General features: G+C 36.8%; 1 non-coding gene and 1 pseudogene across 1 annotated transcript; both read left to right on the top strand.

The window, feature by feature from the left end:
* On the top strand, positions 1-24909 carry LOC149259420 (putative vesicle-associated membrane protein 726 pseudogene; annotated as a pseudogene).
* TRNAV-AAC (transfer RNA valine (anticodon AAC)) lies at positions 4808-4881 on the top strand. Its single transcript has one exon. It is a non-coding gene; the product is annotated as a tRNA-Val (tRNA).
* Positions 24910-24976: the final 67 nt, after the last annotated feature.

Raw genomic sequence — 24976 nt, 5'->3', positions numbered from 1 at the left:
ATGGTCGATCAGTCGCTCATTTACGGTTTTGTTTCGAGAGGGACGGTCATATTGGCAGAGTACATAGAATTTACTGGGAATTTTACCACCATAGCTTTCCAATGCCTCCAGAAGCTCCCGACCACCAGCAATAAGTTCACATTTGACTGTCAACACCACACCTTTAATTATCTCGTTGAAGATGGATTTACATATTGTGTCGTGGTAGATGAATCAGCTGGAAGACAAGTACCGATGGCCTTCCTGGAGCGCATTAAAGATGAGTTTAAGAAGACATATAGTGATGGAAGAGCTGAAGTAGCTATTGCCAACGGTCTTAACCAGGAATTTGGGCCAAAATTGAAAGAGAACATGGACTATTGTGCATAGCATCCAGAACAGATCAATAAGTTAGCCAAAACCAAGGCTCAGGTTCCAGAGGTCAAAGGCGTTATGATGGACAATATTGAAAAGATCCTTGATCGTGGTGAGAAGATAGAACTGAGCAGCCCCTCCGCCCACCGCCGCGCCACCACAGGCGGCCGGTGGGCGGCACGTCGATTCCGAGAATCAACGGGCCGCCCACCGGCCGCCTGTGGTGGCGCGACCGGGGCTCATAAATTTTTTTTTTTTAATAATTAAAAAAAAAATGTTAATTTTTAAATTTTTTAAATTTTTTTAAATAATTTTTTAATATTTAAATAAAAATATATATATAATTTTTTTTAAAAAATCATTTTTTTTATTATTTATATTTTTAAATAAAAAACAAAAAAAATGTTTAAAAAAAAAATTATAATTTAAAAAAAAAAAAAAAATTATAATTTTTTTTTAATAAAAAAAGAATTGTTTAAAAAATCAATTTTTTTTTAAATAAAAAAGAAATGTAATTTTTTTTTAAAATTTAGGTTTTATTTATTTATTTATTTTTTTAAATATAAAACGTAGATTTAATAATTTGTATTTTTAGGGAAAAAATAAAAATAAAAATAAAAATTGTTTTAAAAAAATTATAATTTTTTTTTTAAATAATAAAAAAGGTTGTTTAAAAATAAAATAAAATTTTAATATATATTTTTTAAAATAAAATATGTATGTTTAATAAACAATAATTACATTTTTTTAAATAAAAATTACGTATTTTTTTTTTTTTCTTTTATAATTGAATTTATTTTTTTTTTTTTAATATTAATTTTACTATTTTTTCAATTTTTTTTCGTTAATTTTCTATTTTTTTCTAAACTTTTTTTTTTTTATTTATTTTATTTTATTTTTTTTTTCAGTTTTGCTAATATTTTTTTTTGTGAGATAATTTTTTTAACCATTTTTTTAATATTTATTTTATTAGTTTTTTTAATTTATTTTTTGGTTAATTTTTTTTTTTTTTTTAAACTAGTTTGTTTTTAAAATTTTATTCCTAGTTTTTGTTAATGTTTTTTTTTTTTTTTTCTCAATTTTTATGGACTTAATATATATATATATATATATATGTAATTTTTTTTTCGAAGTGTTTTATGGTTTATAAGATAAATTTTTTTAACACTTTTTTATTTTTGTCTTTTTTTATATATAATTTTATATTTGTTTTTTAGAGACAATTATTTCATTTGGATTGAAAATTTAATTAACGATGTATAAATATGTAAAATATGGAAAATGCAAAATATTGACCTTCTTTTTTAAATATGCAAATCAATAAAAACCTCACTATCAAAAAATAAAAAATAAAAATAAAAACAAGAAAATATGAAGAAGAAGACCACTTCCAAAATTATTAAATTTACAAAATAATTATTTACATTACATATATTAGAAAAGTTAAAGTAAAAAAATAGGTCTTTTAAAAAAATGGTCTGATGCAGAATAACCACTTTTTAAAATCAGCGTGAAAATCACTACTATTCTAAAACACAATGTACATAAAAAAAAATTAAAAAAAATTAAAGTGCCAAAAACTATGCTCTAAAAAAAACATGTGTGTTCTGCATCACCCCTTTTCAAAATCGGGTCACTTTTTTGCTATCTCTACAAAACATGAGTATTCTGCATCACCCATTTTCAAAATCGGGTCACTTTTTTGCTATCTCTACAAAACGGGTAACAGTATCAGTTCCCGTTTCAAAGTTTACATTGTTAGTAGCAACCAAATGTCTAGAGAGATACCTGAAGACTCATCATGAGGTTGACTGTCGATGGAAATTTAACATATTACCTCCATTCATTTTGATCTCTCAAAGTCTCAGGGTTTCTTGCTTCTACAATACTCTCAGGTTGAGGTTCTAGTGTCACGGTATCAACAATCATATTTTGGAAAAGGCAAAGGATTTGAACCATGATTAATGGAAAAGTATAACAACACAATACAAAATCATTGAACTGGATGAGGAATTTTGTGAATTCAAGAAGGGTCTAGGCAAGTGACAATCCCTATCTTACTACCAAGATAATTTATGTTTTTGATAAAGAATACTATAAATCCAACCTCTAGCTGCTAATGGACCCAAGATGTCATTTTTCAGGGGATGACCAAATTCTTGTGAACTAGCTAATTAGAACTTTTTCTACCAATGCCATGGCCATGTGTTTGGGGAAGATGGACAAGCTTGGATGTTGAAATAAATTTAGCTTTCTTGACAAACCATGTTGGGTTTCTGATTTGGTTTCAAAAATATTTCCAATTCAACCAAAGTTTTAAACATTTTAATGTTACACTATTCATTATGAGGATATGTGCAAAGAATACTATAAATCCAATCTCTAGCCACTAATGGACCCAAGATGCCATTTTTCAGGGCCCAAGATGCCATTTTTCAGGGGATGACTAGATTCTTGTGAACTAGCTAATTAGACCTTTTTCTACCAATGCCATGGCCATGTGTTTGGGAAAGATGGACAAGCTTGGATGTTGAAATAATTTTAGCTTTCTTGACAAACCATGTTGGGTCTCTGATTTGGTTTCAAAAATATTTCCAATTCAACCAAAGTTTTAAACATTTTAATGTTACACTATTCAGTATGAGGAATATGTGCAATTCATTACATGCGCATGGCATATAAATTCTTTCAAATTAAAAAGAACTTGAAAAAAGTTTACAAATCAAGGGTAAGATGAATCAATAGTTAATAAAATGTTATTTAAGGTTAAAGTTTACTGATGAAGGGTAAGATGAATTAATAGTTAATAAAATGTTATATAAGGTTGTATGGTTAATAATTTTTTTATACAAGGTTGCCAATATTCTGTGAGGCCTACAGAAGGAGCTGAAAATTGGTGCGAGTATGTGTTTTGCAATTGGCATCTAATACACCATTTCTAGAGGGTATCACCAGTCCAAGAAACACTAATAGGAAGACGTCGTGCAATCTTTGCCGACATGATTTAACAAGATGGACGGAAAAAAAATAGTTGGGGAAAGTTGATTCTGTGGCTGTGCTGCAATATAACTAACTTGCCTGGGGCCATATGCAAGTTAAGATGTTGTATCGATCGTGGCTTACATCAAAATGTTGGACAATGAACAGATTCATCAACAAAACATGTCATTAAAGTTCTGTTTAGTCCTTAACTTTGAAGGAAAACTGTTCACGTTTGTTGTGCAACGCTATGGGGCCATATGCAAGTTAGGATGTTGAATTGATCGCGGCTTACATCAAAATGTTGGACAATGAACAGATTCACCAACGAAACATGTCATTAAAGTTCTATTTGGTCCTTAACTTTGAAGGAAAACTCTGTGCACATTTCCTGTGCAACGCAATATCCAGTTCTTACTACATTAGCCCTTCACGTTTGAAGGCAAACTAGCAAAGACCGAGACAATATTGTAACAATCAATCGATGGGTTGCGCCCATTAAACAAGGTTTTAATCAATTGAGCTCCCCTAACAACTGCAACTCGATAATTCCCATTCCACAAAAAGGGGAATGCTTTTCCGTTGCCGGGATTTGATGGCGGGTCGCCTAGGTGAAAACCATGTATCCTAACCGGATTATACGACAAGGGATAGATGACACGTAGACTAATATTTATATTTTTTTCTTAATCAATGAACGAGTTGTCTTTAACCCATATATTCCATCAGGGTGGAGAAGTGAGCGACTGAATAATCAATATTATAAATTTTGTGAATTTAGCGGAAATGCTTTCATACCACATAGGTTCTCAGAAGTCCCATCAAAACCTGACTCTGATATGCGCTGCATCCAAAGTGGCTTCAATTTTAAGTTTCGATAATCTTTTACTTGTTGGGTTGTTTCATGTGTGTCAGTCTGTATCCATTACTGACTGCACTGCAACACCTTAGTGCGATTTGATTTAAGGTGAATAAACAAATGCGTTCTGTCCGTTCATTTTAATGGACATTTTGAAAATCTCATCACTGCTCGTTAAAAAAAACTACCAGCCCTTTCATTGAATGTTGTCATATTATAGTGAATCGCTTACCATCTTTAATCATTGTTGCACGTTGTGTTCATCTTTCCTGGTGTATTTTGCAACATGGACTAACCACCTTTAGTATAGATGATTATATACCTAGTGGTTTTATTTTTTAACATAGACCAACCACCTTTAATATTGGTGATTATATACTTACTGGTTTTAGTCTAACAGCAACCCTAATTCCAACGATCATCACTATGCTTTGAGGAAAGAGGGTAACAAAGAAAAAGCAATTTGTTATTATAACATAAAAAATTCTTCATAGATTAACAATAAACAGAATTATTGGAAATTGGATTGGTGGAATAAGTTTGTTGACATAATATTGTTAATGTTCATCTGTTCCTTGGTGTACATCGATATTATGCATGTTTCTACGTGGACATGGTGCCGTGGTGTAGTTGTTTATCACGTTAGTCTAACACACTGAAGGTTTCCGGTTCAAGTCCGGGCGGTGCCACCAATTCAATTGCTATGCAGCTCATTCTTTTTCTTCAAGATGGAACATCAGCAGATGCAGCGCGCTTTAATATGAAATACATGATGGTAACAGTACTGATGACTGAGGGATATTCAGTTATTGGAAAACAAAAACTACTATAAGGATGGAATATCCGCACTGAAATATGAAAGATGCAGCTCTTTTTCTTCATGATGGAACATGATGGTAATAGTACTGATGACTGATGGATATTCAGTTATCGGAAAACAAAAACTACTATAAGGAATAGATCATAAAACATCTGGGTGGCGGAACTTTTTCTATTGAAAGGAAAAATCCCTCCATTTCACTTTTACTTGCGTCTCTCATTCTGAAATTTCAAATTCAACAAAAGACATCTTGGTTAGTAAGGACTTGCAGGTGTGCGTTTCACTCCATTTCACTTATGTGTCAAAAGATCTCTTGGTTTCATTCTGAAAATTCAAATTCAACAAAAGACATCTTGGTTAGTAAGGACTTACAGGTGTGCGTTTTCCCCCATTTCACTTATGTGTCAAAAGATCCCTTGGTTTCAGACTTTACAGTGGTGCGTTTTTCTCCATTCCACAAGGCTTACAGGTTTTTCACTTATGTGTCTCTTCTGCATTGATTGTATACAGCGTATTTATAAAATGAAAAAATCCTCCTCCATTTCACTTAAATGCTTCTTCTGGATTGCTTTGTATACATACTATCTATAAAAATGATTGTTTTTTTAAAGGGAATGTTATATTTCTTTTGGATTGTTTGTATTCAGGTTATCTACTAAACTGAAAAAGCCATCCATTTCATTTATTTTTCTCTTTTGGGATACTTTAAACATTCAGCAAAAGGCCTCACGGTTAAAGACTTACAGGTATGCGTTTTCCTCCAACATTTCACTTATGTGTCTTTTCTGGATTTCTTGTATACAGGTTATGTATAAAAATGGAAAAATCCTCCATTTCACTTATGTGTCTATTCTGGATTTCTTGTCTACAGGTTATGTATAAAAATGAAAAAATCCTCCTTCCACTTATGTCTCTATTCTGGATTGCTTGTATACATGTTATTTATAAAAATGAAAAGAGAAAATTGTAATAGAATGTTCTATCTCTTCTGGATTGCTTGCATATAGGTTATCTATAAAAATGAAAAAACCATCCTCAATTTCATGTATGTTAATAAAAATGAAAATAAAAAAGCATAATGATATGTTATATTTCTTTTGGATTGCTTGTATCTGGTAGCCATTCTTACGTCCATCACAGGTTTTAACCTATTTTGGAAATTGAATAAGCATGAGTAAAGTATTACTTGACATTTAACTGGTAACATAATGCTCTGTTTTATCGGTAACAATGTTTTAAGTTTGTTAAGAAGGAAATTTTTCAAACTCAATCAACGTGAAATGCTATCTTCCTCTGCTTCCAGTTTACCCAACACAAAGACAAATTTCAACCTTGTCATTATAACAAACATCACAAATAACACTACAAAGTAAAACCTGAGAAAAGCGAATCTTTCCAAGTGGACTCTCTCAGATACACAAGTACCAAATAGTTGCAAGGGGAAGAGAAATTTATCATGCATGCTCTTTGTACCTAAAGACATGTAGCTTTAAAGGAATCTTATTTGAGTATGGATGTTCTTATTCCTCCAAGTGTCACATTTTCAAGTTCAAACTGTAAACCACAAGTTCATAGGAATTGAACTTATTTCCTAACTGAATCTCTAAAAGTCAGAAATTATGTTCATATAATTTCTGAACTTGGATTTTAGGATCATCATGAGTTAACCTTTCCATGCACCCTATAATGTTTATAAATGTATTTTCCATCAACTACGGAAAACAAAATCAATATGGTTACACAAAACCAAACCACTTACTGACTAGCTACCAAAAAACAAAACTAATAATTATCACTCATTAGTTGTACCTCCATGCTGATTTGTCTTTCCTTTCAGTCCCTTAATCATTTTTTTCGTAACCGAAGGATATCAATAAAAATCCTATTTCAACTTATTTGGACATTTATTTTTGAACTTTTAGTTTCCTTTCAAGAAATAATTTTTTTTTTTTTTCAAAACCAGTTTTAGATCTAAGATCAAGATAACCGGTGATGTTTTGGTAAGGTCATTGCCAAGATCAACAGATACTATATATGCTTAAGGAATATTGTGAAATGCAATAGCCATGTAGAATTGTTACAATAAGAGGATCTGCAAGGTGTGAAAATTTCCTTGAAATGCAGTGACTAGAATTTATTCTTCTAACTGATTAATTATGTAGTTTTTTTTGTTATGACAAAATAACGAATAAATCACACTACAATTTCTTCACCATAAAAATACCGTGGAAAATAAAAATGGAACTAAAAAAATAGAGCACACACATACAATAAAAATGACACCGTTATTTTGGATAAATGTTCCCGGAGAAAGCCAATCTGGGAAAAGCGATGCAACAAATGAGGGTTTTCTTATTATTCTTCAGCAACAAAATTTCTGAGTACAATCTAGATGCCAAATTGGCAATCCTCTCCAAGGGAATCATTGGAAAAATTAGTAATGAAAATTTTCCCTTCTCCACAAGCAATCCGGCAACAATCCGGCCACTCGAACTAGCTATCCAAGACCCCTACACAACTTGTAACTCGCACTGCCTGAATCTTCCTACTACTGCTGGAAGTCATTCTTCGGTCCTCGGGAAAATTATCTTGACCTCCGACAATTGAATCGACCTCCTTAGCCAAATCAAACCGCCCTACGAAGCTACCTATGTAGTCCCTGCGTAGCCTCCTATGGAATAACTCGACCACCTCTAGTTGACTCTTCCAGCAATGGAAATCTACTCTAAAATCTCTATTGCTGCTCCTCTGCCTCTGCTACTGATCTCCTAGCTCGAACTCTCTTCCTAGCTGAATCTCTTCTCTATGGGAAATTCAATCTTCCTAGCTCATTCACCCACTCGATGTGTTTGGTGTCTCTATCTCCATCCCCATCGTCCTGCTCTTATAATCTCTCGTAGGTGAACCAACAACCATGATTAGATCCCCATCAACGATTAAGATCACCTCAAACTCAATCTGTGTGAGTTTCTGGAGCATTCACCTTTCTCAATTAATTCCCTTTAGTTAATCTATTTCCCTAAGTTAGGCTTAGTGATGCATGAGCATCGACACACCCAAGTCAAAGTCAAAATACCTTCGAGAAATCTTCAAAAAAATGAATTTCTAGAAGGTGCAACTGTCAAGCAAAGAAGCAATTTGTTATTTATTAGCATAAATAGGCAAATCATTACAAATCTTAGCAATTGGTTGTTGGCTCACAAGGTTATTTAGGGCATTGAGTTGAGGAAATTGTGGATCTATCATGAACCACGTTATTGTAATTTTTCTTTAAATTGTAATATGCAACGTTGTTGTGGGCGACCATTTTAATGGAGATCAGGCCCATCAAGCCATCACGTCATTGTATGTAAAATAGAAGAGTGATTATATTAATTCTTGTTTCTATGTGATTGAATTCATGAATTGTATAATCTATGTGATTCATTAGATGATTGATGGCATGTATTTTGTATACATCATTGAATCTGCTGGTTGGGTTATTTTTGCCATTACTATGTTGGAATCTTCGTTGTCGGATTTGGATTCTTTGTTATGGGATTTGGATAAACGCTCATACCAGCAATGGTTCGTGTCATTGTTGTTTGAATTTCATGGTGTGATTATAATTTATTGCTACCCTCAATACATTCCATATCACTTCCGTGTCAATTCACTGGCACTTGACTATGTTGATCCACAGGCTCATTGACACATAGGTATGCATATAGATATGCTCATGTTTTGTGTTGATTTCAACATTAAGAGATATGTGGCCTGTTACCGCTCAAACTAGCAACAGGTCCTAGAGGGGCACTTGCTAGGTCAAGAGCAACAATGAAGCTAAAAGCGCATTGTCACCACAACTATAGCTTCCTACTCTTTATGGACTTTCACTGTTGGGAGAAGACTCAGTGTATAGAGAATCACTTATAAAGGATAGATCAACTAAGATGGGTGTGAAATGATCTCAGGAACCCTTTCTTAGGGGAGGCTCAAGAATGGGAGTTGCTTGCGTCTTAAGCAAAGTACAAGGCTTCCCAAGAGAAAGGGATGAGGATTTAAGGGCTAGGGTTAAAGAGTATGAATTGTAAAGGAGCTTCCAAAACCCTAAAATCCTTGTTGGACTTGGTTTCTCAAGTGGTTTTTGAAGAGTTAAATTTTCAAAGGTATGGGGCTACATGGGACCAAGTGAACCCAGGTTAGGTCAAGGGAAAGGAGTTTAGCAACCAATGATAGATTTGAGCTAAACAAAGAGGAGAAAGGGACCAAAGAATGGATTTTTAGTTGTAGGGGAAAAATGATCCCTACGACGAACTAGCCTAGGGAAACTTAGGGCCAAAACCAATCTCAAGGCTAGGGCTTGGGATATCTCACAACCCCACCGTCAGAGTTTCCTCAAATTTGGAGGATGCCTAGGAGAAACCCACACAGTAAAGGCTAAGAGATTGAATTTTTCTTATGGGTGGGTTGTCGGGAAAATGATGCCCTAGGAGCCCTAATCGATCAAGAAAAAATTGATCATAGAATTATCCCTAGGAGAATTCGTTCAACATACATGGCCCCTACATAGAGATATTCTATATAGAAACATTATTCCACAATTTCGCAATAAATGCGTGCAACAACTAGCCCTAGTATACCGAAAATATCATTATAAATGCATGTGACAAAGTAAAAGAATAATAGTGTTAATTTTGTACTTACATGTAAGAGAACATATCCAGATTCCAACCACCAATAAACTTTCCAATCATGAAGCTTCAAGACAAGAAAAGACAATCCATACATCAAAATTCATCCATGCTCCAAAATTTCATCCACCAAGAAGGAATAGCAAAAATCTCAAGAGAGATACAAGTCCAAACCAAATGATGATGAGAATTGAACTCCCATCATTTGTATTTATACACCTCTAAGGAGTTTAATTTAGCTATTTGAGCCAACATTAGCCCCTAAAATAGAAATAATGTGCAAATAACTAACTTTTGGTGACAAGCCCACCAAATTAGCTCATAAACAAAATAACAAACCTTTCAAGAGGTCGAACGATCAATAATACACATCGTTGGGCTCTCTAAGAACCCTGATGAAGCCTATAAGTGCCATAATGGTGAATAGGACTTCCAAAAGTAATGGACAAGTGGTTGGCCCCTTGTTCTCCACATAATAAACCCGTGGTGCTCCCAATGGGTGTGAGGGCACACAAGTGACCTCGTGGGTCTCCAAGTAAATTGAAAATGCTTGTAGACCATCTGCAAGGGCTCAGATGATGCTGTAAGTGATGCCACATCAGTATACAATTCCTGGGTCATCTTCCAAGTGCATGGTACAATTGCGGGGCTGTCTGGGCAAAGGTGAACCAGGTGCATCTTCCTTGTCCAATAGGTGAATCTCGAGCAATTTCTGAACATCTCTGGGGATCCATGGAGTGTTGTCTATCGCTGTGGAGGCCCATGGCTCTCAACACACACTCTACATGTGCCAATGTATCCCTTTGGAGTGTTAGGACCCCGTATAAGGAGACCAAACCCAAGATGAAGACCACTTGCAATCTTGCATAAGATCCAATGTGTCCCCTAGCCTTCTAGTATAACAAGTCATCAAGGAAATTGAGTAAAAGAGATTACAAACCATGGACAACAAGTGGGGACTTCACAGTGGCATGTCCTTCCATAATGGGCTTTGACATGTGCTAATGTCTCCAAACTCCAAGTGGGGTTAACCAAGTATCCTATAAGGTGGTTTCTACTTCTAAAGGGAATAGTATGTCCAAGGTACACCATTTAAAAGGGTGGTGGCATGTGATGGAGAGATGAATGAAGTAGGGAATGAAAGGGGCAGCCTTGGGTCACATGTTGGGGTACAAGGGTAGCTAATACAATGGAAGCCCAAGGGTATAGGAGGGAGCAATCGTGGTACATGAGGTGCCCCAACCTTGATTCTTCCACACTTCTTTATATAAATTTTTCCTTTTATGATTTTTCTTTAATTAACTTGTTAAACTCACATGGAATGTAAACAACGAAATAGAAAGATAAACATTCCATTGCATATATTATTGACATGATATACATTTATAGTACATGGGGTAACCCGGATTCATATTCCAAGTGGTCTCTTGGACTCCAGTGGCTGTTCACATTCCACACCAATCCATAGAGGATTAGGTGTCCAACATTCCCCCCCTTAATCCGAAGGGGTATGTATGAGTCCAAGAAGAGAGATGTAATACAAAATGTGCAAAAAATGCATGGTAGAACTAGGCTGAATGTGCTCTTTGAAATGTTGGTATAAAGGGAGTGGTTTAAAGCAGTGTTGATAATATCGCCGAAATATCGGCGATATTCGCAAATATCGCGATATTTTCTCTGAGCTGAAATATCGCCCCCGAAAAATCGCGATATTTTCATGTTTTGAATTTCGCGCGAGAATTCCAAAATTTCGGCGATATTTTAGTAAATATCGCGAGACGAGGGTAAATATCGCCGGTTTAGGGTTGTATCGACTTATAAAATGGTTTTTGAGTTTTCGATGCCCGTCATTTTGTTTTCGTGCGAGCTGGAGAGAGACGGAACCGGTCGGTGCTGCGAAGGAGGGTTTACCGTTTGGCTGCCAAGAAAACTTAAAAGGTATGAATCATTGAATCCGACATCGTCTTCACACTCTTCAGTGCCGCTGCGTTTACTGTATGGCAGTGTATATACAAACGCTGGTTTACAACTGTATTTTATCATTTATGCTCTGTTCATGTTGCATATAGTTCACGTTGTCTGTGGCCCTAGTACCTACAGTCTCTGCAATCCGCTACCATATGCGTTTAAAAATTAATACTACCAGTTTTCGTTTTAATCACCGCTACCACTATAATATATAATATATATAACCGTCAGGAATCCACGAAGACTGTAATCGTTGTCTTTAATAAAAACTTATAATATTGTGTATCTCAAGGACAGAAATAAGGGATATTGACTTGGATAGCCATGCAAAAAAATAACATGGATAGCGACAGAAAAAAGATATTGTGACGCTGCATGTCTAAAGATTTCGAGAGAAAAAAGGATTTTCGTGATTCGTTAGTAGTAATAGACGTCAAGACACTGCAAGTCTTCTGCAATCGCCATATGTGGCGCTGCAAATCTAAGTATCTCCATTGAAAAAGACAGTAGAACCTATTCATAATCAAAACTAAATAAATCTTATTATTATTATTACCGACTTATGTTAAAATTAATACTCTCTATATATTTAAACTTTAACTCAAAAATATAAATATAGATTTATTTTGGAGGTGTATTTGTAATTTTTTATTTTAAAAATGAATTATTTTATTTTAAATAAAATTTTGTTTTTATTATTGTTATTAATTTAATACTTTAAAAATTCTCTGGACAGTTCAACTTGGGATGGTAGTGAAAATGAAGACTTACTCACAAATTCCTATAAATACAAAATAATAATTAAATAATTAAAAAAATTCATTTTTATATTTAATTTAAATTTAAAAATATGATTTAATTTTAAAATTAAAAATATAATAAGTTTAATAAAAACTTATAATATTATATATTACTTATTAAGTTACTAATTCCAAATTTTTTTTGGTGCTGTAGGTTTCCTTTTGAGTTAGCCCACTACAAAATACAAATATGCCAAAAAACTTGGACCCATTTTGGGAGTATGGGATCCCTGATGGTGGGACAAATCGTGCATATCTTTCATGCAAATTGTGTGGGGACAAGATGACAGGTGGGGTTACACGACTGAAATACCATCTTGCTAGACTCACTGGACATGATGTTGGCATTTGTCAAGTTTCTAGTCCGGAGCTTATACGAAAAGCTCTTGAGGCAATTGAAGAAAAGGACAGAAAGAAGGAAGAGGCGGAAAGAAACAAAGCTGAACGTGCAGGTAGATCTTTTGGGATATCTTCTCCTGATTTTGATGTTCAGGGTAGTGGCCCTACTGGCCCTAGTGGGAGGGGCTCCACAACTGGCACACCATCACATGCTAGCGCTACTGCTAGTGTGAATGCGAGGTCATCATTTTTTGTTCCACGAACAGGAGCTGGAGCACAACCTGGCATAAAATCGCTTTATAAAAAAAAGGAGAAGGAAGAAGCAGATAGAGTCATGGGGAGGTGTATTTTTTGGAGCGACTTACCTCTCAGCATCACAAAAACCAATCCATTTTGGCAACCAATGTGTGATGCTATTGCTGTTGTGGGCCCAGGGTACAAAAGTGCCACATATGAGGAGTTGCGGGGGCCAATTCTTCAAGCAGAAAAACAGGACATCAACTCTAGATTGGCGGAGTTGAAACAGACATGGGAAGTCACTGGATGCACAGTGATGTCTGATGGTTGGACAGATAGGAAGGGTAGGACCCTTCTAAATTTCTTGGTACATTGTCCTAAAGGTACCATGTTTATTAAATCGTTGGATGCATCAGAACATATCAAAGATGCAGCAACGATATGTGAGTTGTTAGATGGGTTCATTCAGGAGATTGGTGTGCAGAATGTGGTGCAAGTCGTAACAGACAATGCAGCTAATTATGTGTCTGCCGGCAGAATGCTTATGGAGAGGCATCCCACATTGTTCTAGACTCCATGTGCAGCGCATTGTCTTGATTTGTTGCTTGAGGATATGGGGAAACTCTCCTTCATCAAGGAGGCAGTTGATATGGCTAGGAGCATCCCCAAGTTTATTTATAACCATGCTTTTGTTCTTAGCCTTATGAGGAGGTTCACTAGAAACAAGGAGTTGCGGCGTCCTGCCATCACACGTTTTGCCACAACCTTTATTACTGTTCAGTCTTTGCTTCAATGTCAGTTCGAGTTGAAGCAAATGTTTGTGTCTGATGATTAGCGTGCTTGTAGATACAGCAGGAGACGTGATGGGAGAGCCATTGAAAAAATGGTGTACTCTGAGACATTTTGGCGTGGAGTACAAGAAGCATGTGCAGTTAGCGAACCTATAGTAAAGGTTCTTAGATTGGTGGATGGAGAGAAGCCTGCAATGCCTTATTTGTATGAGGGCATGGATAGGGCCAAGGAGGCCATTCGTTCCTATTATGCAGACAAGGGTTCTGCTGGCCTTAATAGGCAGATGATGTTATGGGATGTGATCGATAGTCGGTGGACAGGGATGCTTCATCGACTCATTCATGCAGCAGCACTCTTCCTCAACCCTGCATTTGCATACAAATGCAAATTTCGTTTTGATGGCGAGGTGATGGAAGGGCTCCATTCCTGTATTCAGAGGATGGTACCTGATTCTGAGCTTCGTAGCAAAATCAACCGCGAGATACATAGTTATCAGGATTGTGTTGGCCTATTTGGCTTTGATGATGCCATTAAGGAAAGGGCCCTCTTCATGCCACGTAAGTGACAAGTCATCACTCATTAGAAATTAGAAATTTGAATTTAATTATGTTTTAACTTTTAACTTTTAACTTTTAAGTTTTTGAATTTTTTATTTCATTATTTTGTTGTAGATCTTTGGTGGCGAAGCTATGGTGCAAGGGTACCAAATTTGCAAAATTTGGCTATACGAATCTTGAGTCAAACATGTAGCTCTTCAGGTGTGAGCGCAATTGGAGTGTATTTGAGAAAATACACGCCAAAAAGCGCAACAGGTATAACTTTGAACTCAAGCCTTCAGTTGAGCAATTACACTTATTGTAATTTTTAATTTTTAATTTATGACCTTCAAGTGTCAAGAGTCAAGAGTCAAGACTCATTACTTTTTTTGACACTCTTACAGGTTGGAGTTCGCACGCCTCAACGATTTGGTGTATGTGCATTACAACATCCGACTTCGAGTGAGGCAAATAGAATCACCAGTGGATCCAGATGCCATTTCCTTAGACAATATTGATGTATTGTCTCCGTGGAGGGTGGAGTCTCAGGAGCCCATATTGGAGGAGTCACCTTCATGGTTAGAGCCAGTGGCAGATGATCCATTAGAGCAAGGGCAGCAAGAGGAGGACTCGGAGTCAGAGGAGCAACAGCACTTAGAGGAGGAGCAGGAGGAGGAGGGCACTGCGGGAGCATCAGCATCAACACCATCTGCTATAGATATAGGAGAGCATAGCTCCATGCCTATCACTCATTATTTGACATTAGGTGCAGAGGCAGTGTCAGGGCCTTCTACTACTAGGGGCAGGCCTGGCAAACAGCCCATCATGTTTTCCCGTAAAAGGGGGAGAGGGCAGTAGATAGATAGCTGCTAGTTTTATTTGTTATGCTACATGTAACTCATGATGATGAGATACTTTTATTATTATATGTGATGTTATTTTGTATTGGTTCTCCACATTTGAGTCCTTGAATGGACAATTATCAGGGATTAGCACGATTTGGTATCGCCTTTGATATATCATTTCTATTTGACATCATATATATCAGTGTTTTCTTCATATTTATGTGCCAATGTGTTTATTTCATGTTGTTATTGCTTTATATGTTTAAAAATCTGAAAAAAATGAATATATTATGCATTTTTTATGCTTGCTTTTGTTGTTTAAATTCTAAACATGAAGATGTTGCTTTAAAAATTAAAATAGTTTCTTGAGTGTTTGCTGGGCACTGTATAGTTATACTCATTTAATGCCAATTTTTTGTTTTTTTTGTGCCCTAGGTTTGAATTAGTTCACTACAAATGTCAATTATGCCAAAAGCCTTGGACCCATTTTGGGAGTATGGGGAGGCTGTTGGTGGGGCAAATCAGGCATATATATCATGCAACTTGTGTGGGACCAAGATGTCAGGAGGGATTACACGATTGAAATACCATCTGGCTAAACTCTCTGCATATGATGCAGATGTGATGCCTTGTATGGTTTCTAGTGCAGAGGTTATACAAAAAGCTCGTGAAGCAATTGCTGAACAAGACAGAAAGAAAGCTGCTAGGGAGAGGCCAATGGTCTCAGATAGATAGCTGCTAGTTTTATTTGTTTTGCAACTTTTGCTACATATAAGTTTATAACTCATGATGATGAAATACTTTTAAAGTTTTATATATGTGATGTTGTTTTGTTTGAGTCCTTGATTGGACAATTATCAATATCAGGGATCAGCAGGATATGTGATGTTATTTTGTTTGAGTCCTTGATTGGACAATTATCAGGGATCAGCAGGATTTGGTATCGCCTTTGAAGTTTGATGTATCATTTCTATTTGACATCATATATATCAATGCCTTCTTCATATTTATGTGCCAATGTGTTTAGTTCATGTTGTTATTGCTTTATATGTTTAGAAATCTGAAAAAAATGAATATATTATGCATTTTTTATGCTTGCCGATATTTGCCGATATTTTGCCGATATTTTCGCCGATATTTCCGATAAGATATTTTTCGAACCCTCGCCGATATTTTCCCGATACCGATATTATCAACACTGGTTTAAAGATAACCACCAACACTAGAACGCTTAGTGTAGTTCCCGGAACTCTTCCAAAGATGGCAAGAAGATGAAGTCTTTTGCTAGAGGAAGTGTCCCTAATGATTTGGAGAGGGAGACCTTCAACATGAAACAGTGAGGTCTACAACCTGCAGTAGTTTAAGGATGACCACCAACTCTGGAATGCTTAATGCAATTCCTGGAACTCTTCTAGAACTGGCAAGAAGTTGAAGTCTTCTGGTAGAGGAAGTGTCCCCAATTCTTTGAAGAGGAAGAAGCTCAACCTGAAAAGGGAGGCTCTCACCCCGCATAGATGGTTTAAGGCTAACCACTAACTAATGGCATGCTCAGGGACATCTCTATCTATGGCTACAACTCTAAACCTGGTATGGCAAGTTATGGCTCAGGCTCACTTGATGTGGCTTTGAAGCTTGTAGATGACCATCACTTCCTCCCCCTGTCAGATACAAGGTGAGATGGTGGAGAAAACTCAACTGCAAGATTGTTCAATACTCTAGAACAAGTTCTGACATATCACTGAAATATCTTCTTGGCTATTGAAGCCCATTGCCAAGAAGCGATCCATCCAAGATGAATCTTTGTTCTTGCAGGAGGCTTGTTTTTGAAGCATCTGTGTGAAGAATGAGTACGATGACCACAATGCTTGTACGGATGAAGATCAAAACAATGATCTTTCACATAGCCAACTCTGTCACAATGTTGGCATTTAACAATCTGTTGTGGCTATTATGGAAGAGGACCAGAATCTGAAACAACTGAAGGTGAACTGTCATGGAGTAATCCAGTACTCTAAAACTAGATGGACTTTGAGTAATCTAGATTGTGAAAGGAAACCTCCTTATCATATCCAAGACCTGTTATGTGCTTGTTATAGACAAGCTCTTCCCAAGGTCTGATGACCGACTTGGGAAGTGCACGCTGAATTTTTGCATCTGCATGTAACTCTGTTACTCGAGGCTCAAGGGGTAAAAGCATGATGTGTGAGATATAGAAGTGGATACCCCCTTTAAGGTAGGATGGTTCATTGCCCACCAGGGATTGGGACAATCATAGGTCCTGAATGATAAAGGAGGCTCATCTAGGACCTATAGGAACTGGGGTGATGGCCATGATGATGGGGTAGAGCTCACATATTAGCTTTTTCCCACGTGCTAAATGTGTTTGTCCCGACCATCTTTTGCATTTTCTGGTACATCTTCTTGTTGAATGCAGCCAATTAATTTTTTACTTCTTTTTTTTCAGCTGCATCAACCTCCGGGGCGTCATTCCAGGCCCGACCCAAGGTGTGGGCAAGGGGAAGGCTAACACTATGTGGACCCAGTGGAGGAATGTAGATCCAGGTGACAAAAATGATGAATGGGGTTATAATGAGTGGAAGGGGAATAATATATATGGATTAGGGAGCGGGACCACGCAACCAAAATCGGGGTTTCCCATCTAGTACCATCCCTAAAGCCTGAGGGTCAGTAAAAGAGATCCCGCAGGACTAAGGTCCAAGGTTAACATCCAAAAGAGAAGTCTAGGGGACAAAAGCACAAACCTAGCCCAATCTTTTCGTTGAATCCCCCCATTAATCTATGCCCAGAATTGTCCATGATAAAAAAACTACAATACTCAATTACCAAATGAGAAGGCATACCTTTAGGTTCGGAAGGCCCACCTTCAAACATATGATCATGGCAGATGGGTGAGGGACCACATGGCTACCTTAGGTGGCGGAGATGACACAACGAGTTAGTTGGTGGCTGCAAGGGGCTATTGGCTGCCGACTGAGGACCATCTTGGAGAAAAAAATTCTCCTAGGGATATCACCCACAAAATGGTGGGTAACATGGCCCATGAAAAGATTTGGAGATTTTGTGTTAAAGAAGACCATGTGGTTGTTGATAATTGGCTTCCGGAGACTATGAGCTCATATTTAGCACAATTCTTGCAAGGTAATCGTGGGTCCATAACCCACAGTCCCTCGATCAGTGACATGAAAAACTTGAAACGAGAAAACTCTGTTTTGCGTGCTCTCATTTGGTATCAAAGCAAGGGAAATCCTACCTTAAAGATGTGGGGAAGGCAATTTTTAGATGATTAAAAAGCACATGCTCTTTTTTTTTGTGCAAGTAGCAACAAAGGAATGTGAGAAGATTTGCAGCAGCCTAGAGCAAGGACTGCTCAAATGATTCTAGACGAAGTGGAGCTAAGATGCCAAAAGACTGAGCTCAGAGGAGAGAAGTTTGATGAGGTTTCATGTAGCAAGAAGGGGAGACTTGCTACCGCAGAGGTTTTGTTGCAACTCACAGGTTTAGCTGTTACGTGAAGACTAGATGATTATGACCAGGAGGTCATAAATTTTTGTACCCGGAGAGTCTGTGTTGATTTGTGCTAGCATCGGATGTGCTATAGCCTCAAGATTTTGCAGGGACGCTAGGACACATGAATTTCATAATACCTAAAAATCGTTTTGGGAAATTCCACCCGGAGGAGGTTTAATTAAAATTATTAATTATTTTTAATGGATGCCTACATCTAAACTTAGGAAATTAAAATAATTAAAGGGTATTAATTAAACTGGGTGTGAATATTCTAGAAGAAGACGAGGATCAAGCCAAGATGATCTCAGCCATTGATTAGAATCTAATTTGGACCGTTGATTGATCAACAAGAAGATTATAAGAAGAGGTTTGATGGGCATTTGGAAAAATACATTGAGGGTGATCAAGAGATCGATTTTTCAAGAGAGCAACGTAGCAGTTGCAGGAGGATTCATCAAGGAGATTTCTTGCAGGGAGGGGAGAGGATAGTTTTCCGGTTGGAGTGTTTCCTAATTTGTAGATACATTACAAAGGAGGAAGAGAGAGATCTAGAAGACGCAGCGTAGAGCCACGCTGGGCAGTGTAAAGCCACGCTGAGGCAACGCAGAGGCCTTGAGGAGATTCGTGAATTTGCTGAGTAGATCAGATCCAGGGTCAGGGTCCGAGGTGTGAGACCGGAGGGCCAAAGCATAGAGCATCCAGCAAACAGATCAATCAGCCAGAAGGAGTGATGCAATCCCCAAAAGTGGTGACGCAGAGCAGCGCGGTGACTGCGCAGAGGCAGATTGGGGCTAGCCATTTAGTGGCTGGATCAAGGTCGAATCTCCAGTGATACTGTGAGGTATTTCTCACTAATTCTCTGTTAGTAGATTCTCTATACCAGATAGCCAGTAAGGCATCCAAAGATTGTATTCAGAAACTACTACATAGTAATTAAAACCCTCAGTTGCTGCACCAGTTTTCCCACATTGGGTTTTTTCGGGGACATTGTCCAAAAACAACGATGTCAGTTGTGTGTGTGCTATTTCTTTCTTGCTCAATACTTGTTTCCGCAGTATTTTTTTTTATGTTGTGAAGGTTGTAGTAGATTTGTTTCGATGTCGATTGTGTAACATTGTAAATAACTTGATTCAGAAATTAACAAGTAGAAGAAATCTAATCAGTTGTTGCAGTAGAGAATCGGGTAACCGGTTTTTCACTTGGTGAAGCAGGAGAGCAGAGCTGAAAAGGCCCAGTGCTGAGCTGAAGAGGGAGATCGAAGAGTTGCGTAGGCAGCAGATCAAATCCCCAAAAGGATTGCAGCAGATCGAAGTTTGATGAGGTTTCGTGTAGCAAGAAGGGGAGACTTGCTACTACAAGGTTTTGTTGCAACTCACAGGTTTAGCTATTACGTGAAGACTAGATGCTTACGACCAGGAGGTCATAAATTTTTGCACCCCAAGTGTCTGATGCAGGAGCACCAACACACCCAAGTCAAATTCAAAATACCTTCGAGAAATCTTAAAAAAAACGAATTTCTGGAAGGCACAGTTGTCAAGCAAAGAGGCAATTTGTTATTTATTGGCACAAATATGCAAATCGTTACAAATCTTAGCAATTGGTTGTTGGCTCACAAGGTTATTTAGGGCATTGAGTTGAGGAAATCATGGATCTATCATGATCCATGTTATTGTAATTTTTCTTTAAATTGTAATATGCAATGTTGTTGTGGGCGGCCATTTTAATGGAGATCAGGCCCGCCAAGCCATGACGTCATTGTATGTGAATTAAAAGAGTGATTATATTAATTCTTGTTTCTTTGTGACTTAATTCATGAATTGTATAATCTGCATGATTCATTAGATGATTGATGGCATTTATTTTGTCTACATCACTGAATCTGTTGGTTAAGTTATTTCTACCATTACTGCGTTGGAATCTTCGTTGTTGGATTTGGATTTTTCGTTGTTGGAGTTGGATAAATGCTTGTACCAGCGAGAATTCCTGTCGTTGTTGTTTGAATTTCATGGTGTGATTATAATTTATGGCAACATCTAATACATTCCATATCAACTCTGTTTTAATTCATTGGCATTAACTATCCTGATCTGTGGGCTCATTGACGTATAGATGTGCATGTAGATATGCTCATGTTTTGTGTTGATTTCAACATTGAAGAGATATGTGCCCCTGATTTCGCCCAAACTGTACAGGAAAGATGCAACAGCGCTAAGGATAGGGGCTATCACTCTGATCCCCATCATCTCCATTCCAGTTGTCTCCCTACAACAACCTATGATGGGTAGACCTTAGGAAAAGTGAACATGGGAGACTTGTGGGCAATCAACAAGTCCGGGAGACACAACTGAATGGCCTAGCAACTTGGTTCAATTAGCAAGTTAAATGATTTTATTAGATTATCGTGAAAGACCAGTGCCTTGAATGGAGTTAATTACTTGCTTAAAAATTTTTATTACCAAGTTATCGGATGAACAGTGGTTGCTTAAGGATGCTTCACTATCCCAAATGAGATGCGAGTCCTAAAATCTAAGTGAGATGCAAAAACTTGGTTTTTTAAAGTTATATGCCTATCTGAGTGTATCCTTCCTCTTAAGTGTTTTGAACCTAGTCTCTAGAGTAGGTTGTGAGAGAGAAACCGTGGGGAAGCAAGTTGAGGCTTGGTTAACAGTACCTCCCCTAGGGTTCTAACCACCCAATGCCTCCGGCGCTGCAGAGACTATGGCTCTAATGACTGCAAAGTCACCATGTTAACCACTAAAGAGGTGCTAGGCTCATCAAGCTAGGTGAGAAAAGTGGGTTTGTCACTCTATCGACCAAGTTTATGCTTGGAAGTAAATTAATTAATGCAAGAGACTAATCCTAGAATGCAAGTACAAGAGATGGATGAGTGCTCTTAAGGTGAGATTACTTAATGTTGTCAAGTACTTGATTACAATGATCTTCAACGAATAATGAAAGACTTAAACAATAAACAATCTCAACCACAAGAGAAGAGTGCGCAAAACTTAACGGTGCCATAAAATGTTACCAATAATACCAATAGACTGATTGCCCAAGTGATTAAAACAAGATTAATGCTTCTTCACTAATTTAGCAAAAGATATCCAATCCAACAATGAACAATGTATCCAATTGTCCAATGATAGCAATGAGAAACAAGATCATTAATCACAATGTTACTTAGAGCAATTAGCCAATCTTGCCTAAACACTTACCAACTTGATTAGGTCACTTGGAAGTTGGATGTAAGAGTGCAAATAGATGCCAAAGGTGCAGAGAAGAAATATGGATCAACCACTAAACATATGATTGCAGCAAATAAGAAAACACCCAATTACTCAATTAAATACCTATCTAGGATTCACAACGTATAAGAATCAAAAGCTAAATGAGATTAGATGACATTCAACCACTTTTATCACCACTGTAATTTTTTATATCAGACTTTATGCAGTAAATTTCAAACCTCGGAATAATTATTTTAGCCTTCAAAAAATGATTAAATATGCATAGAGATGCAAGCTCAATGAGTGCAAGAGACAATATAATGATAAAATATGACTACCAATGAGTTATTATGCCACTGTTATGAAATTTATTCACTTTTGTAGGTATTTTTATGTGGCTGTAGCAAACATATCAGATCTGAAATAAACAGAACAGTCCACAAGAAACTCACTTAAATGCACTGAAATTGAATTAGGTTTACTTAACAATGCTTTAGATGAATTTGTAATGAATTTAGGCTTATAAAACATGTGTTTAGGCCTTAATTATACTGCTGTCATAAAAAACTTCAGAATTCAATTTTAGGACAGTAATGAAACAACAGGTTTAGAGAGCAAACCAAGAGGCCTTGAGGCGTTAAAGATGGCTAATTTGACCTCCAATAAACTCGGGTACTTGCAACCACAAAATTAGCTCTAATATTGTTGCAAAACCACTATCTTAACCCACTGAAACAATGCAAAAATTACAAATGATTGAATGTAAGGCTAGGCCCTAGGGCAACGGCTAGAAGGCTAGAAAACCCCAAGACTAGGGCTAGAAGAGGTACAAGACAAGGCTAGAGGCCAAATAAGGGCAAAGAGAGGTCAAAAGAGCCTGGAAAAGGTCACGGCAAGGGGAGACAAGCCCACAAGGGCTGATGCCAAGCCCTTAATGGTTGACGCAAGGGTAGAAAAAGCCCTATAAATGCTAGCGGCTAGGGTTTAAGCCCCTAGGGGCTACGACCTAGTCAAAAGAGGGGGGCGAGGGGGTGAAGGGCCTCCAAAAGGTCACAACAAGGGTCAAGGAAGAGGGTCTAGGCTTTTTTAGGCCCATGAATAGGACAAACAAGGGAGACTGGGGTGTTTTCAAGCCTACGGCTAGCCAAACCAAGGAGGCTGAGGGGAAAAGAGGGCCAGGAAGGACTAGAGGGCTAGGCCTTAGGGCCTAAAAAATTTCGAAATCCTACAAAAAATATCTCCACAATTATGCTACAAAAATGTTGGACGAATTCCTCTTTAGGGCTGAACGCTAGTTTCGAGGCTAGATCTTACCTTCCTAGGCCTAGATCTGCTCAACAAAATCCTTTGATCAACTTGAAAAATCAACCTACACAAATAAATCAAAGAATGCCAAACCCCAAATATATATACAAAATTTCAAAACCCCAAAAATGATAAAATCCCAATTGTTGAAAAACATATGGGTTAGAAATTATTTACAAATATACAATATCTACAAGATTTAAAATTTTTAGAGAATATATTTTTGGATAAATAACAATTGATGAGTATATTTTTGAAAAATAAATATTCGTTGAAACCCTCCAGCAAAATCAAATACCATAAAGAAATCTCAAAGCCCAAACATAGTTAGTCTTTCCCCACAGTTTGTGAACTTGAAGCCCAAGGGCTAGCGTACCTATAAATCTCTATTATATTCTCAAGAAAATTGTTAGATCATATAGTGAATCAGATCACTTAAGATAGAATATATCAATAGAATGTTCTTATTGCCGACAAATGAAATAACAATTATTAATCAATATTCAGCTCGAAATAAGATCACATAAATAGCACATACCACTAATCAGCGGAAGAAAAACACCATGAACTAAACACCAAAATCTTTCTATTATGACACAAATGTTCCCAACAGAGCAACAACTCAATACTAGCATTCAAGAATTATATCATCCAAAAGATATTCCATAAAAGCAAAATGACTTATTTATATAGAGGAACCCATCCAAGGGGAAAATAATAGCTAGTTGGCTTTATCCTCGTCAAAATAATCTCGACAGTCGCAAATAGTTTGATCATCTTTTAATCTTCACCATCAAATTTTTAATTTTGAGGAAAAAATCAATTTTTTCCTCAAACCCACTTTTAATTAATCCAAAAATTAATATTTTGGATTAATTTCCTAAAAAATTGACTTTGGCTTAACCACCAAGGTCCAAGGGTTCAAATTTTCTTAAAATATTCATTTTTCCCTAGGTGGGGGACCTCCAAAAATTGATTTCTCTTTGACCCACGAATTTTTTATTATTTTCCACATGGAAAAATTAACTTCTCTATAATTATTTTTGACTCAAAATTAATTAATTTCTTGACTTAGGATGTTAAATTAATTTAGCCAGAAAAATTAATTAATTGACACTAGAGGACATTAATAATTTTTCAACTTTCAATTATTTTAGCTTTGGTGTCTAAGTATGAGGGACGATGCACTAAAATATTTTTTACATCAAGGTATTACAATTAATTCAACCCTCAAAGGGGGAATACACCTTTACACATAGACCCTTATGGCATTTCCCAATTCTGCGACACAATATGATCCAGTATAGACCAAGTGTGTTTGTAATAAACTAATTTAGCCAAATGTGCCTAAATTATTCCCAAACACACTTTTACCAAAGACCTGATATAACACTAGGACTCACCTAAGACCTTGTTAAGAGATTCCACCCTAGCTTTGGGCATTAAGCTAGAAGAGAAACTTTGTCGATTATCTGTGTTAAGAAAAACACATAAATTGTTGAGGTCAAAAACTTCTTAAGATGAAATTCGTTCCCAAGATCAAAGGCTTACCTAGGTGTTGTTATATATTTAAACGATCATACTGGTGTCATTTACAATATAACTTTCAGATATTGGGTTTACAATGATACAAATGGTGTTGGTTAATGACTTTGAACTTTGAAAAAATTTCTTCATGTCTTCACATTCTGCTTCCTCGGATTGTTAACAAAGT

The sequence above is a fragment of the Pinus tabuliformis genome, chromosome 6 (genome assembly GCF_031772625.1).
Source record: "Pinus tabuliformis cultivar Carrire ecotype Pingquan chromosome 6, CPIR1, whole genome shotgun sequence".
In the NCBI taxonomy this organism is placed as follows: Eukaryota; Viridiplantae; Streptophyta; class Pinopsida; order Pinales; family Pinaceae; genus Pinus; species Pinus tabuliformis.
The sequence above is the reverse complement of the archived record's forward strand: the minus strand, read 5'-3'. Positions and strand labels throughout refer to the sequence as shown.